This window comes from Phoxinus phoxinus (assembly GCF_949152265.1).
Source record: "Phoxinus phoxinus genome assembly, chromosome: 1".
Lineage (NCBI taxonomy): Eukaryota > Metazoa > Chordata > Actinopteri > Cypriniformes > Leuciscidae > Phoxinus > Phoxinus phoxinus.
In genome coordinates this window covers 27270360-27281092 of record NC_136876.1, presented here as the reverse complement: position 1 = coordinate 27281092, position 10733 = coordinate 27270360, and the positions used below count along the sequence as shown (strand labels likewise).

Here is a 10733-nt window from a genome sequence, read left to right as displayed (position 1 = left end):
ACATATATTTTTTTTTTTGCATAAATATATATAATTTTATATAAATATGCATACAATTCTCTCACATTTCATGAAGTTAATTAATATGCAGATAAATATTAATTCAGTGAGAACTGAACATCTCACACTCAAAATGGAAAATATGGTAATAATAGACTAAGCAAATAGAATGTATATATTTATATGTGCTGTGAACGCTGTGTTCTACTGAACATTACTGTCTGTCAGAAAGAACGTTGTATTCCAAACTCATCCATTCTGGATGCTTTTATAGATCGATATTTTCAACGTAGCCTACACCAAGTGCCTCTCAAATTTCAGAATATGCCTTGCCCGGATGTTCTCATAAGCTGATTATCTTACAATACTGATGTGCTCTATTTATCATTTCAAGTGGGTAATTGTTATGTAACTTCTATAGAAATAAATGGCAAGGCCTACGTTGTCCTGTCGTGTAAGAGATGACGATGGTCTCAGTCAGCAGAGGGCGCAGTTGATTCATGAAGCAATTAGCTTTGATAACTGATGATGGTGTTACAGCTAACCCCCCGCTGACGTCGAACATAACTGGCTCTGGCTTCAAGACCTATTTTATTTTGGACATCAAGTGGCAACTTTTTTTTGTAAAAAGGTAAGAAAACATGTCTTTAAAACAAACACTTAATTACACCCAAAACGTGCAAAAAAAATATTAGCTTGACATAAAAGGAAAACGAAAATCGCCTCATTTGTAGGTAAAAACAAAACAAAAAAAAACAGTAATTTTAGGCCTAGCACATAATAACAAACCCTAGGCCAAATATTGTTAGCTTGCTGCATTTCTGATTGATTAAATTTGCTCCAGTATGATTGGACCCACAGCATGAGAACTAGGTTGATTTTGCTATCCTATTTTCACTCACACCAACAGACAATTAAAAAGCGAGTCATTATATTTTAAGTAGGATTTGCGCGCGCGTGCAGAAAGCCTGATGATTATGGAGGTATATATTTATGTTTATTTGAACCTCAAAATCATCAAGTCTACTAATGCTTTATGCAAACAATGCGTGGATGTATGTTGAGGATTTTTATTCCATGGTCTCTGATAAATGCACACTGTGCGGAAGGTGACTCACGCTCTTCCAGCAAGGTACATAGCATATGAGCAGTTCAGCAATCTGTCATAGGCTCCCCCTCACTGTCGTGTGTGTGTGTGTGTGTGTGTGTGTGTGTGTGTGTGAGAGAATTGTGAAAATAGAACGAGAAAGATCAAGTGAAACAGTCACAGTGATACATGGAGATTATATCCGTATTTGAGTAGGTCTGTTTAAGTTAATATTTTCCCTTGAAAGAAAAATATATCTTACATTTTATTGTTAGTCTCTATGCTAAATTTTATACAGCTATCCTAAATACATTGCACACATACTGTAATGCTGTTAAACATGATTATTAGAAAAATAACTTCAAACTGATTGCTTCAACAAAAGCACATGGCTACCATTGATTAACAACCCCTGATTTCACAACAGGTCTGTCTTTAAAGATTTGTAAGTTATCGTTTAAAAATCAATTTCCCCATGTGGAGAAAATGAAAGAAGTTTGTACTTCAGGGACCCAGCAGTGCCCAGCAATTTTCCTTAGTGGAAGCTTTAAGATAAGCAGTAAGATTATAAAATAATTTAAACTCTGCTCAAACTTTCACATGTTTATTTATTTTGTGAGAAGCCAAATGGGATAATGTACAGCAGCAGCCAGTCATTATCACAAAATAAACCCCCTCAGGTGATACCAGGTCACCCTGTCTGGGTTTATTTTGCGATAATGATCGGCTAACTGTAACACCTCCTTACAACATATGCTCGCAACCCCATTGTGGAAAAAAACAGTGACTAATCAATGCATAAACGACCATAAGAAAGCTTCAAAAACTGAAAGAAAAGCTTCACTTTAGAGCAAGACATCAGTCTTCACTGGTGTGCAACAAAGGGGGTGCCTGACCCCCTACCTGCTACCATTATTTGAAAAATACAAAAGATTTTTGGCTGAAATTGGCATCCAAAGAAAATTTCCACCAAGAATAAAGTCCATCAGTCACCCTGACCCTGGAGCTGTGCTGAAAAAGCAGAGTTATAAGATGGCTAGTTGCTTCATCCAATCACAGATGTATGTCACACTTGCAGCCTAATTCCATTTGCCCAGTTAGGGTGCTAACAAACGGTGTTGCAGAGGTTGAGGTCAGCAGAGACATGAGGACACATTTTGGTTGCTTGCTTCTTTCTTAACATTTTTAGAGCACAGACTAATGGCAGGGAAAATACCATTTAAAGAGTTGGCTCACCCAAAAATCCTGTGAACCATCATCACATCACTTGGAATATAGTGGGCTTTTATGTTTTTGTTTTTATGACTATTCCCTTTTGTTGTATGGAGAAGTTTGAATATTCTGCTAAATAAACTTTTTCATGTCCCACTGAACAGCAAACAACAACAACAAAAAACAATCCAGTTTTGAATGACATGAAAGAAAATGACAACAAATTTGTAAAAATTTTGCACCATGTATCCGTAACACGCCCCTTCGCCCGCTCCGCGACACTAGCAGTTTCAGGGGTCTACTCTCCCCCCCCCCCACCCCCACCCCCCCACCCCCTGATAAAAATCTTAGGGGGAAAACTCCATGGTGTTGAAAAGGAACTGTTAGACTACATAAGAAAGAGTAAGAGTAAGAAAAAACTTTATTTGTCCCACAATGGGGAAATTTCGGATGCATCAACACCATCAGATATTTTAAATATACAGATGTTTAAACATGAATTGAGCAAGGTTCAGTATAGGACACTCATCTTCGTTGTTTCGTTTTCCCCCATATGGAGTCCATTAACTCCATGTGTTAAGGAGCTTATTGTGTCACATCATATAAAACCTCTGACAGAAAGTAGTGGAGCTTCAAGTCATCCTTCACACTAACAGCATGAGTGGGAGAGACAGCAAGAAAATGTGTGTGTGTACTGGGTCAGTTAAGTGAACAGACTTGTGCTGGCTTTATTTGTCTGCTCAATTCTTTAACTAAACAAAATTATGAGTAATCAGGAAATGGTTATTCTAGCTTCTTAATTAGCCTAATTAAATAAGAGTTTGACTGGAGAAGAGGGATTTGAAATTGTGTGTGTGTGTGTGTGTGTGTGTGTGTGTGTGTGTGTGTGTGTGTGTGTGTGTGTGTGTGTGTGTGTGTGTGTGTGTGTGTGTGTGTGTGTGTGTGTGTGTGTGTGTGCGCGTGCACGCAGCATCCTCAGAGAAGCTTATGGCTTAGATGGGCAATACACTCTGGATACTTTAAGTGAGTGTGTATGAATGTACTGGGAAAACTGTGGCTATATATCGCTCTTTTTAATTATTTCTCAGGGTAGATTTATTTTGAAAGATTTCTGTGTTAGCCACCTTAATTGTTTTGGCTTTGTTAATTGTTTTGGTACGTCTTTGCCACAGGAAAAAAAAGATACAATTCCCAGTTACAGTAGATACAGTTGAACCAGGTTGTGTGCCATTCAGAAATGAAAATATAGTTAAAATCCTGAATTTTAATTAAGGTAGCAAATCGGATGCAAAGTTACAATTTGTATTTGAATGTAAGAACATGAATTTGAAAATAAACTCAAAATTAATTAATACAACTATAATTTAGCTGGAAAAGCCAAGTTAGTTTGTCAAGTTATTGAAAAAAAAAAAAGTAAAAGGTAACAAATATCAACAAATATGTTTGGTCAACAAGTATTGCAATTAATAAATTGAATATGTAAGGGATAATGTAGAGCGAGGTGGTTGTTATAGCGAATACAACCCCGACAGGCTGATTAGGTCTTGAATCAGCCTGAAGGGGTTGTATTCGCTATAACAACCACCTCGCTCTACATTATCCCGCTTATTACATGGCAACCTACCAAATAAATTAATAATTTGACAAAATATTGATTTAAAAAGGAGTTTATTGATTTAAAAACGATTGTATTGCTTCCACTAAAGAACACCGTGTCCATGGCAATGCTCTGTTTTTCATGGCAACGGTATGTTATACTTAGCAGCGGTCTGTTAAATAGCAGTTAAATAACAGACCGCATTCTACATTAGAATTCAATCAAGCCATGTAATACGAGTTTTATTACATGGCTTGGCTGAATTCTAATGTAGAATTCTGCTGCTAAGTATAACAGACCGTTGCCATGAAAAACAGAGCGTTGCCATGGACGCAGGATTCTAACCGAACTGACTATTTTCTTTAGCGGAAGCAATGCAATCATTTTTAAATCAATAAACTCCTTTTTAAATCAATATTTTGTGTCAAATTATTGATTTATTTGGTAGGTAGCCATGTAATAAGCGGGATAATGTACAGCGAGGCGGTTGTTATAGCGAATACGACCCCTTCAGGCTGATTCAAGACCCGAACAGCCTGTCGGTGTTGTATTCGCTATAACAACCGCCTCATTGTACATTATCCCTTACATATTGCACTTTGTTTGTACTTCAGTAACGCTTATAAAGTCTGGTGACCAAGTCCATGGCAGTGAAATTGAATACAGTATGTTTTCCACAAAAATATTTAGCCATTACTTGCAAGTAGCCTACTGTGGTTTCATTCAAATTTACTTTTAGTACGTTTTAAATGTGTAAAACTGCGCAGCTCTAACCCACCAAATAATTTGATAAATAGTCAGTATAGACTATCAGTAGACTAATAGACATATCAGTAACAGGCTAATATAGCACTACATTTCATGTTCCTTGCAGCTAATTCATTCCGATGACATAAAATAGTGTGATCAAACATACAGGTAATATCGTATATACCTGAATATAAGACGACCCTGAATATATGATCCCCCCCCCCCCCCCCCCACTTATTTTTGGGACAAAAAGAGATTTCAACAGAAAATAATTTTATTTGAAAATTGCACTAATAATTCATTCTCTCTCTTCCAGCACGCGCGCGCACCTTTCTCTCTCGCTCTGCATCTCGCGCGCACCTCTCTCGTGCACCTCTCTCTCTCGCTCGCTCTGAGTCTTGATTTCATCAGACGACGGCTCGATTATAAGGATTTTTGTGCAGATTAACATCTTGGAAGGGAAAGCTGGTTTTGTCTTAATGGGTCACGTTTCAGTCACTATTTCATATTAATTCGTTCTTTCTCCCTTCCCCCCGTGATTTTGTCTATATCGCGAATATAAGATGACCCCCCATTTTTCAGCCTATTTTTAGGACAAAAACCTCATCTTATATTCGGGTATATACGGTAAAAAAAAAACAAATTTATTACCCCATCCGTGAACATGATTTGTGAATTATACGAATTATACCATACATCTCTGGATGGTGAAAACAACATCCCTCATCGTTCCGCTCCCCTTCATAGCGTCATCAAGCCTCGCCTTTGTTATTGTTTTGAAATGCGACCTCTGGCAGCGAAAACTATTTTAATGATGTCTTTACTACCTTTCTGGGCCTTGAAAGTGGTAATAACATTGCAGTTTATAGGGGGTCAGAAAGCTCTCTGATTTCATCAAAAAATATCTTCATTTGTGTTCCCATTTGTGTTCCCATTTGTGTTGAACGAAGGTCTTACGGTTTTGGAACGACATAAGGGTAAGAATTTAATGACAGAAATTTCATTTTGGGTGAACCAACCCTTTAAAACACATGTGAGAACTTGCCCCATCTTGACATCTAGCGCCTGTCTCCCCTTGTACACCCCTAGACACCCATCAATGCAATCTCTCTGAGTGACCATTCTCAGGTAGCAGCAGGAGGGGGAAGGGCCAAGAGAAATAGAGAGAGAGAGAAATAGCCTCCATTAGCAGAGAGCTGGAGCGCTGTAGAGGTTAATCATTACTTCAGCATCACTTCTTCAGCTGAGAGCCAGATGGCTGAGTGGAACCCTCACAGAGACCGAGCAAGAACTGAGTGTAGCACCCCCTGCAGGACTATATACACAAACACATGTGTGCGCGCACACACACATATAGACACACTTGTTTCCAGATTTCTGCTCCTCCACAGTGTGACTGTTCCGCCTGAAGAGTGGAGCTCCCCAGCGCCAGGCACAACGACTGAGTGAGCATGTAGCTTATTTGCCACAGTGATGGCTCAGTTTCCACAGCTCAAACATGTTGAGGGAGATATCATGCACATGGGTTTCACATTGACTGACCAACATCACTGAGTGCTTGTATTCAGGCGGCCCTGAGGGCTCCTTGTTTACAGACAGAGATGAACACTTTGGTGCTTTGCTAGGTTACCAGAAGTTTCTGTTTGTAATAATTACTTCCCGTGTTTTTTTCCTCCCTCGTTCTCCCCTAAAGCCCAATAGTCTCCTGTCACTGTGCTCCATCCCTCATCAGTATTTCTGTCTTTCCCCATCCTCTCAGTCACAGTCTAATGGTCATGCTTAATTGGCAGCTGTCTAATTGCTTCTCATTAGCTTGTGAAACCAAACATCCCTGACACAACAAATAAACAAAGCCTTTTTTCATTTGCTCTGTTTTTTTTGTTTTTTTTTATTCCTTCAGGTCCCTCACCACCCCATCTTCCCCCACCTCACTGAGATTTCTCTCAAAATGTTTGTCTTTTATCTCCTTCTTTTTGATCTGTTTCTCTCAGGTTCAGTGGAAAGGCTCTTCTCTGCATTTCTCAAGATGTGTTTATATGGCTATTTCTAAGAGTTTCCCATTGTCAAAATCGTTTCAGTTAACTAAAATTCCCAGAATGGACCTGAAGAGCGATAGCAGAGGAAATACAATTCCAAGGTGAGTAGCTATATTGTAGTGATGCGTGGCATGGGCGGATGACGTAAAACAGTAAGTGGTGTCGGTCATGACCAAAGTCTTGACTACGATGTATCTGACATAGTCTGACGTGCAAGATAACCAATGACACGCAGTCTGCCTCGGCTTTCTCACTGAGGTCGCATTGTCTCACAAGTAGCAGTTGTAAAGGACAGAAAATGACTCTTAAGTAATCACAAAAATGAGCAGAGATTATATTTCATACCTAATGTGCATGCAAAGGGAAATAGTCCTGCAGAGTTTCTAGATTAAAAGAGCAAATAATGATTAAAGCCCCCCACCCCCCACCCCCACAGACACATCATGTTGTTCATTTATGTATGTTCTGTAGTTTTATGTAGACATGTTAATGTCTGAATGCCGTTGTCTACACATATCAGTTTTGCTTAAAATGCAGGACTTGCCCATATTTCATGATAGCACTGTACTATTTAACAGCTTATATAAAATTACATAATGCTGTGTTTTAAAACGATGTTGCTGATAGATACCAATTGCACTTAATGTGTGACTTCATAATGAGTGCTTTTAAAATCAAGGCCCTTATAGTTAAATAGGACGGTTGACTTAAAAGTTTGACAGTCATCCAGTATAAGATTTATATCCAGTCTTCAGTTTCACATGATTTTTCAGAAATCATTTAATATGCTGATTTGGTGCTCGAAAAACATTTCTTATTATTATCAAGGTTGAAAACAGTTGTGCTGCTTAAAATGAGAATTCTCTCATTAACTACTCGCCCTCATGTCGTTCCAAACCCGTAAGACTTTAGTACATCTTCGGAACACAAATGAAGATATATTTGATGAAATCCCTCCATAGACAACTACCACTTTTAAGCCCCAGAAAGGTGGCCTCAACACAACACGCATGCGCCATGGTGCTCTTGTGAATGCGTGTTAGAGATTAATATTGTGTAAATAAAGTGGTAAATTGTTTTTTGCAAACAAAGCACTGTAAAATTTAGGTTAAACCACTGGAGTCACATAGATATCTCAGCTGTCAATAGGGACAGAAAGATGATCCAGAAAGAAGGCCCTTCTGAAGATGAACGAAAGTCTTACTGGTTTGGAACGACATGAGGGTGAGTAACTAATGACATCATTTTCCGTTTTGGGTGAACTAACCCGTTAATATTTGAGTGGTAACCATGTTTCAGGATTCTTTGAATAGTTGTTTACATGTAATGTTAAAAAAAAAAAGCCTTTATTTGAAATAAAAATATTTTGTCCTCCGCAATATAGGCAGCTAGAGTTTGGAATGCAACACAGCCTCTCTCTTCATTCGTCTACCTCCCTGCATCTCTTTGTATTTGGCAGTGTTTGAGTGTCTGGTGACCTGTGTCACCTTTAAATCTATCCCCCATGTACTTTCATACCCTGTACAGAGAACTCCCAATTCTAATTCTCTTCTCTGTGCAGAGTGCTTTAGTGGCCTGCTGGCCAACTCCATACAGTCAGCAATGCATCAAGCTTTAAAATGGACATCTGAACAGCAGAGCAGTTTAGCCAGAGAAGTGTGATATACAGAGCCCCTTGTTTTAGTGGTGAAAAACATCAGCCCATGTGAAAGCAGACGCCTCCCTATGCCACCACTCTGCCTTTGCCACAGTGTAACCCTGGGGTGTGAGAAATGTGTGAACAGCAGTATTTGCTTTGAAGAGAGACGCTGAGGAGATGACTGCTTCGGGTGAAGTGGACTCGCGTTTTTTTTTTCAGCCACTCTATCACTCCCATGCAAACAGCCACACGCGAATTATGCCAGAGGATTGAATATTCATCACTATTCTCTTTAGCTTAAAAGGAAAGAGACATGATCATGGCAAATAAGTCTTAGCGACACATTTTGTCCTAACACAATTTGATGTAACCGTGCACGTATTTCTCAGAGATTCACATAAGCAGGCACGACTTCTTTGCAACGTAGAATGCATTTATACTTATGTCATTTCATGCTCTTTAATCATTTGGATTGCTATCCGATTAGGTTTGCACGTTCAGTTTAAACTTGGCCAGGCAAATGTCTCAGACAGAAGCCTAATCTACTATCCCTGGGCTATATGCTAAATTCTGCAGCAAAGTTTTTAGTTTTAACACTCTCTTTGGCAATTAACATTTAAGATTTGCGGTTACTCCATTCATGTATCTCATTCATGACTGCCCATTCGAATGTGGCTCACAGCGTTCCCAGACTTCCTGATGGTGATGATGATGAAACTAATGCCAGACAGCAGCATGTTTGGTTGAATATTCTCTTAGCACCATAGGGCAAATAGTTTTCGGTTACGTCATTCATGTGTCTTATTCATGTTGCTCATTCAAATGTAGCTTCTTTACTTCCAAATTTCTGGACAGTGAAGCTGGGGTTTTAAAGACAACAGCCACTTTATTAGGTACACTTGTTCAACTACTCATTAACGCAAATATCTAATCAGCCATTCATATGGCAGTAACTCAGTGGGCTGTTTACACAACACCGTTTTCAACTAAAAACGTAAAACGTTTTATGCGGATTGGGTGCCTGAAAACGCAAATTTTTGAAAACGGTTTCCGTGTAAACAAAAACGCAAATCTCTAATTACCTGGGGCATCTCCAATTTGTCTCCAAACAAATTTCAGAAGCAACTTAGATCTCAAATGATTAAAAAAATAGAAAGGGTTAGAAGTTCATTTGATTACTCAATATGTCATGAGACTATTCTAGACAGTATATTTTTGATATTGTTCTTCTAGCCAGCATCTCAGAATTTTCCACTGGTTTCGACACAATCTTCATAGTAGCCTACATTTTGTTCAAGTGTTAGAATGTTAGGCCTAAAGGAGAAGTAAGGTTAGATGTTAGAGTTATGATTAGTTTGATATACAGTTTATTCATTAAAAAATGAATCACACCTGGCAGCAGAATACAGGGTTTTAGTAGTTTTCGCGGATCCGTTTGAATGGGCATCGTGGACAATGGTGTCGTCTGTGGAAAACTCAAAAGGAAAAACTCAATTTTAAGCATATCGTTGTCGTGTAAACACCCTTAAGCATGTAGACATGGGGTGTTCTCAAACGGAGTCTGTATCCTAGTGAGGATGTGTCCTGCCTAGACCAGTCCTTTGGATGCTTGTATTCTAGAGTCATCCTCAGCATTAAATGCTAGAATGAGACTAGTAATGAGACTAGTACAGTGTTTCTCAACCCTGAAGAACAGCATGAAAGAATCCAATTCCTCCCATCCATCCCAATCCCATCCATCCATCCAAATTTAGGTGATGCATTTAATGTGTAATTTGGTTTAAAAAAAATAGTTTTAAAGCTTTTGCTGATCTTTGTCATCCTCACAATAAGCCTTTATTAAAGTCTGTTTGGTTGCAGTTTCAGACACACTGTACTAGGAAGGGAAAAAAGGAACCTCCGCACCCTTCTGAAACTCCACAGTATATGGTGGAGATGTTTGCAATGAAGCATAAATATTTTATTGCAGACTGTAGTGAAGAAGACTGAACATAAATCTGTACCACATATTGTGGTGGTGAGAAAGAGGGAAAAAATGGGGGTAAGCTGAAGAGTGGAAAAATGAGAGTCACAATGATGGTGCAAGAAAGAGTAGGGGAATGAGTCGAGAAGACAGAAAGATGAAAGTCACTGCAAGGAAAGTAAAAAATGAAAGAGGAAAGGGAATGAGAGATGTGGGCGACTCACTTAGAGACGGTTGTCATGGTAACAAAATAAAATGGAGAACTCAAAAAGGAGCCATCCAGTGAAGAAGGGCAGACAAACTGTTGCGGATGAGAGAGGTGAACTTGGGCACTGAGGCTTGAGACGTTATCAGCACAGCGCGCCACCTTGCTGTACCTCTCAAGTCTGGTGCGAGATTTTACAGACAGAGTCAGGAGTCAAAATAGATAAAAAAAATAAGGTCAAACG

The 10733-nt window shown here is 39.0% G+C and overlaps 1 protein-coding gene across 1 annotated transcript in view; it reads left to right on the top strand.

Moving 5' to 3' along the window:
* The first annotated feature begins 540 nt into the window (after positions 1 to 540).
* The window catches only part of syt3 (synaptotagmin III), a 56397-nt gene continuing 46204 nt past the window's right edge, over positions 541 to 10733 (top strand). The window contains exons 1-2 of the mRNA XM_079626073.1: positions 541 to 631; positions 6638 to 6783. The gene's annotated coding sequence lies outside the window, so the exon portion shown is untranslated. The remainder of the gene's footprint in view (positions 632 to 6637; positions 6784 to 10733) is intronic.